At 39.8% G+C, this 6000-nt stretch overlaps 1 long non-coding RNA gene across 3 annotated transcripts in view; it reads left to right on the forward strand.

The window, feature by feature from the left end:
- The window catches only part of LOC136004980 (uncharacterized), a 41910-nt gene extending 39772 nt beyond the window's left edge, over nucleotides 1-2138 (forward strand). For all 3 annotated transcript variants that reach the window (XR_010608633.1, XR_010608634.1, XR_010608635.1), the window contains one exon: nucleotides 694-2138. This is a non-coding gene — a long non-coding RNA (uncharacterized LOC136004980). The remainder of the gene's footprint in view (nucleotides 1-693) is intronic.
- Nucleotides 2139-6000: the final 3862 nt, after the last annotated feature.

A 6000-nucleotide genomic window follows, 5' to 3' on the forward strand; every position in this document is an offset into this window, starting at 1 on the left:
TATGTCATTTATTTAGGTCTAGACCTGGTTTAAATACGATTGAAATCTATCTGGTAAACTGGGCAGCAGGCAGTGCAGGAAAGCTACACAGAATTGGCACAGGAAGAGAAGCTGCAAGCACTGGAAAATGGTCAACTGTGTGTCTCCTATTTGCATCTGACAGAAAGGACTGGTTAGGATCTGGCAGAGTTAGTAGCTGGTAGGAAGCATCTGGGGAAGTGCAAAGGAGCCTCTGACCTAGCTCTAATCCTTGGAGAGGTTCTATGGATATGGTATGGGGTGATGGGTATAATCACTGGTGTGGTCTAACCTAAAGTTCAGGATCAGAGATTGGAAGGGTCACTGGGACTCTTCACATTCTTGGTCTACACTTTTGTATTTGGCTGAAGTGAGATTTTTTCTCCATCCAGCATGTGCATGAATATCTGTATTCTTTCTGTGCTTTATTACCCCAAAAGACATTGAGACCTTTCTGAGTTGTTCACAGAGACACAATCATTAACATGATTTAATGGAGGTTGACAATGTCTTGGTCAAGATATTGTGCTGACAATATGGAGAAACTAAAAAACTGTAGAAAAATTGATTTCAACCCAAATGGGTAATGTTGGAAGCCATCTACCCAGGTGAAAAAGCAGGTGGGCATAGTCTACTAACAGGAGTTTTTTTTCTTGCTTCTCTTTAATCTCACAGTACAGAGAGAGATGCAATACTCCAGGGAGGATCTGCTGAACATGGGAGAGAAGGCGACTGTATCTGGAACCTCAGCTGGGAGGAAAGGGTGCCATTTCCTACAGGAGAAGATGGAGTAAGACTCTCACAGCCTCGTGCATGCAGGCTAATGATGACAACATGGGTGGTTATCTAGGAATCATAGAATCATAGAATAGTTAGGGTTGGAAAGGACCTTATGATCGTCTAGTTCCAACCCGCCCGCCATAGGCAGGGACACCACACACTAGACGATGTCATCCAAGGCTCTAGCCAACCTGGCCTTGGACACTGCCAGGGATGGAGCATTCACAGCTTCCTTGGGCAACACATTCCAGTGCCTCATCACCCTCACTGTAAAGAACTTCTTCCTTATATCCAATCTAAACTTCCCCTGTTTAAGTTTTAACCCATTGGCACTTGTCCTATCACTACAGTCCCTCATGAATATTCCTTCCCCAGCATCCCTATAGGCCCCCTTCAGGTACTGGAAGGCTGCTATTAGGTCTCCACGCAGCCTTCTCTTCTCCAGGCTGAACAGCCCCAACTTTCTCAGCCCGTCTTCATACGGGAGGTGCTCCAGTTCATCCTTGCGGCCCTCCTCTGGACTTGTTCCAGCAGTTCCATGTCCTTTTTCTGTTGAGAACACCAGAACTGCACACAATACTGCAAGTGAGATCTCATGAGGGCAGAGTAGAGGGCAGGATCACCTCCTTCAGCCTGCTGGTCACGCTCCTTTTGGTGAAGATCCAAAGTCTTTGCTGGATTTTCAGGTTAATAAATTGATTTTGTGCAAGAGGTGCTCTTCCACAGTTTTCTAGATTCTAACCTGTTTTAAAGACTACAGTAATCCATGTAATTAACAAAAAGCACAGTTTTGCTCCTGATGGGGTACAAAAAGATCAGAAAAGAGTTACATCAAGTGTGTTTACAATTCTACCCTGTTTATTGCAGATGCTGTTATATCAGTTATCATTCCCAGATATGAGCAGGTAAAATCCATCTGATTTTTACAGTGCAAATGACAAGCCCTAATCAGGTAAACTTTCAGCTGTGGCTTCGCACACATCATAGAGTTGATAAAGCAGAGGACAAGCAAGCGAAGCTTCAGCTGCTGTCTCAAAAAAAAACCAGATTGACAGTCGAACAGTGTTCACAAAAAAGAAACTATAATGAAGTCTTTGCCACATGTAACCTGGTTTGTACCTCAGGTAATGGTAGCAGTTACTGAAAAAAAAAAAAAAAAAAAGGAAAGAATTAACTAAATACTTTGCTTGACATTAATTAAGTGACATTTTATATTTGAAAGCCAACCCTAGATGTTTTCAAGCCAGTCTACTTAATAGCAAAGGAAGTACATATTCTGCATGTAATATGCTAAAGTAAAGCTACTACATGCTGCTGCTGAAGGCCTGTCTGGTACTCAAATAAAGAACAAATTGTTCAGGAAGTTTTTGCCTTTTCTATTCCCAAGCAATATTTAAAAAAAAAAAAAAAAAAAAAAAGGAAAAAAGAACCCCAAAATCTTAATCAGTCACAGTTACATTTTAGGTTTGTGGCAAGGATAAGATCTAACTGCATTGGACTCAATGTGCTAATCAGTTAGGGTCTGTATCCTTATCCAGCACATTCTTCCTCCAATTAGCATACATTTGCACGCGGTAGGATGACATGTTCTTCCTGCAGATAGTTCTCAAATCCCATCAGACATCAATATGGACAAGTTAGAGTAATCTGTGAATAACCTTTTACTGAACTCCTGAGTGAATCTTCAGCCGTGTGTGTCTGAGGAGTGAATGAAATAATTGTTCTACAGTTGACTAGCATGGATGAAAGAGTATTTCGGGGATTAAGTGTTTTGTGCAGCAGTGTCATAGTTGTAATCTCTTTCTACAGGAGAGGAGATTGAGAAGTGAGGCAAAAGCAAATTGGAAAGGGAAGAGAAGGTGAGGGCTGCAGGTGCTTGAACATCACACAGAGGAGCTGGAAAGTTTCAAACAAATGTAACACCAAGATAAAAGGCCAGGGAAACAGTTTTGCAGTAATGAAGGACAACCCAGGCATAGGAGAGTCTTGAAACAATTTATTATTCAGACGTGACTAGAATAAATTCAACAGTTTAGTAGTCTGCCTTTCTGCTATAGCTCAAGATAACAGCTCAAGATATAGAAAAGGGAGTCTGAGTAGGACTAACAGCCATGGGAGATCAGCAGAGAGATGAAAATCATGTCAACTAGTGAGAGGCACTGACCTCAAAAAGGAAACTGGAAACCCTTTGCTGCCTCACTGAGAGTGAGAGAGGGAAAAGGAGGAGGACTTACAGAAGAATCATTACAGTGACTTCACTGAATCTTTCCATGGTGGACCTAATTCCAGTTATTTCAAAAGTACTGCAGAAAAGGATGCCTAGATTAACTGCTCGCATCTATGACTGCCTCATGGTTTGTTGGTTTTTTTGGGGGGGGTTGGTTTTTTTTTATCGTTTTTTTTTTTTGTTGTTGTTGTTTGGTTGGTTTGTTTTGTTTTTTGTTTTTTTTTTTTTTTTTTTGTCACAGGTTCTGCTAAGATTTTATGGTATTCTTACAAATATCTCCTGAATTTAATGGTTCTTTGGAACAAATAATTATGAAGTTGTTAGGGGAGAATGAGAGAGAATGAGGGGAGTAAAAAAATTAAAAAGTGTAGTTCTAACTAATTGAACCCTAGTAAGAATCTTGCACTTGTGTGAAGATATTTAGTAGTGGTATTGTGCACCCATTGTGAAGATATTTAGTAGTGGTATTGTGCACCCATTGTGTCACTAAGGTGTATATTCTAATGGTCAACTCTGTTGCTTCTGGACAAGAAATGATCGCCAAATTAGCCATTTCTTGACTGTGGTTAGTAGGATACACATATTTTGAGCTGTGTAAAGAACAGCAGTGCATGACAATTGCCAATTAGAGAATAAATGAACTTAGACTGCAGTCTCCTCAAGGCAGAGATTTTGTGGCTTATGCTGTGATTGCCTAAAGAAGCCTTTGTAGAGTAGCACATTTACCTGTGGTGCTACTGACATGCTTAAAAATAATCATCTCTTTGTAGCTCATCAAATCTTTTTTTCTTCATCAAAGACTACTGGATATTAAAGGACAGAGGTACCTTATAAATATACTCTAGTCTGGGGAGGACTTTTTCTTCTCTGTAGTGAATTCAGTTTTCAGGATTCACAACCTTGAAGACTCTATTTTATGTCCCACAGACTAATGGATAATGGAAAATAATAACTGCTAACCTTACCTTCTTGTATTTTTACATTGTTGTATTTTATGGTAGTACTCTGACCAGCTTTGACTTGACAGTGAGTGACTCTCTGGAGGTGCCTGCTGTGTAATGTCCTTTTGATTTCAAGACGCTTGTTCAAGGACTTGGATAATCTATAATGATCTGAAAGAAATGGACTTATGTTATCAGAGAGGATATTTATTTCTGTCAGTGCCTTCTCTTGACATTTGTGGTAGCTAGAGTACTTTGACCGTGACCTACTGGGGTGATGGTCATTTAAGTGAAGACTGACTACTTTTGAATGCTCCTCTGCTAGATGAAGAGATTATTGTTACCAGCTTTTTGCTACCATCTGCCAGGCAAAGGTTACCATTCAAAGGCTTGTTCCAGTGGAAGGGATCCTGTGAATGAGTTATCCACATCAGGAAAAGTCAGGTAGGTCAACTCAAACCACCTGCCAGGATAAACCAACTGTTAAATGAACAAGTAGTCCTGGATTCCCTTTTGCAGCACTGGTTATGGCTGGCAGAGGATGGTAACAACCAGTCATAAACCAGAACACCCATTTGCCAGTTAAGCATTTGTCTAACCCCCATAATATTTAGTTTATCCAAGTTTTTTCTTTTCCTGAGGGATCTGTGGGTAAGCAATGCCAAACAAGAGACTTCTGTGTGTGAACTATCCCCATATGATTTTTTTCTCCAGCCTTCAAGGTAGCTTATTCATATTTAATTGCATTTGCCCTATTTAGCCAAGCTGAGAATGAGCCATGAGACAAAATGCTCAAATAGCTCGTAATGGATTTGGTTCCTTGCACAATGCTTGCATAAACTAGGTGCAGGCTAATAATATGTGCTTTTGAAATCTTAGAATAATGATCGAATGAGTGATATAAGAGCTGAAGCCTACATGAAGCCAAACTTATATTTATCAAGCAGCCATTTACCAAAAGATAGTCACACTAAAGCCTGTGTTTACAGAGAGTCTGGACAGGGCAGTGAATAGCAGAAGCAGTAGGTTCAGAATTCACCCAAACCAACAATTCTGAGTTTGACCTTAGGACCTTTTCTCTTACCGCTGCTCTTTTTTGTTAATGTTAATAAAACAGATGTATTTCCCAGTAGTCGTGGTAAATAGGCTATCACCAGAAAGATCTGGTGTTGCAAGTATGAGTAAAGACAAGGAAGATAAAGATGATTCATCTTGAACAGGCAAAGAATGTGGCTGGTGAATGTCATCACAGCACTTCCGCTATACAGCATATTGCCCAGGGCAAAGCATGGTCTTTCGTTAACAATATTAGCCTGTTTCATTCTGCGTAGGTCCATTTTCTTTTTCTTTGCTGTGCTTTTTGTTATGACTTTGAAATATTTCTTAAAGCGTTGGGGAAAAAAAATCACGTAATCACAAGTGTTGCTATCCAGTACCCCTCAAAAAAGTTACTTCATGGAGGAGAAAGAAGGGATAGTTGTTGCATCTCTCTTTGTTTCATGGTAACCTTCTTCAGAAGTTTTTGTCTCAGAAGTCAGTTGCCATAAGGGAGGTTTCTTCTATAAAGAGATTCTTTATTTGATGATATCTTGGGAAAAAAATAGGTATAAGGCACAAGGACATTCTTAACTGCTGTAGATAACTCCACTGTATGCCAGACAAACCAACTTAAGGACATTGTTACGTTTTGTGGGTTGCCAGCTGTAAGAGCCTGTTTTGTCTCCAATATGACATTAGGTTCAGTTTCTGAACAGTAGATAGGCAATAAATGAGGTCAAACCCTCAATTTGTAGTCAAAGTTTGTGTGGCTTTTTTCCTCCTCATTATGCTACCCTCTGCTTTATTGCTTTCCTACTGTGATCTTCACCTTTTTTCTTTAACAGTTCTCTTTCCTGCAGAGTAAATAAATAACGGATCATCTAAAGAATGTTTTCCCTCCCTGTCCTATGTGTAATATTTAGAAGAAGTTTAAATACCTTAATAACTTTACACTTTTTTTCAAATTAAAAGCAGTTTAGGTTTTCTGAGAGTCAT

The sequence above is a fragment of the Lathamus discolor genome, chromosome Z (assembly GCF_037157495.1).
Source record: "Lathamus discolor isolate bLatDis1 chromosome Z, bLatDis1.hap1, whole genome shotgun sequence".
Taxonomy (NCBI): domain Eukaryota; kingdom Metazoa; phylum Chordata; class Aves; order Psittaciformes; family Psittacidae; genus Lathamus; species Lathamus discolor.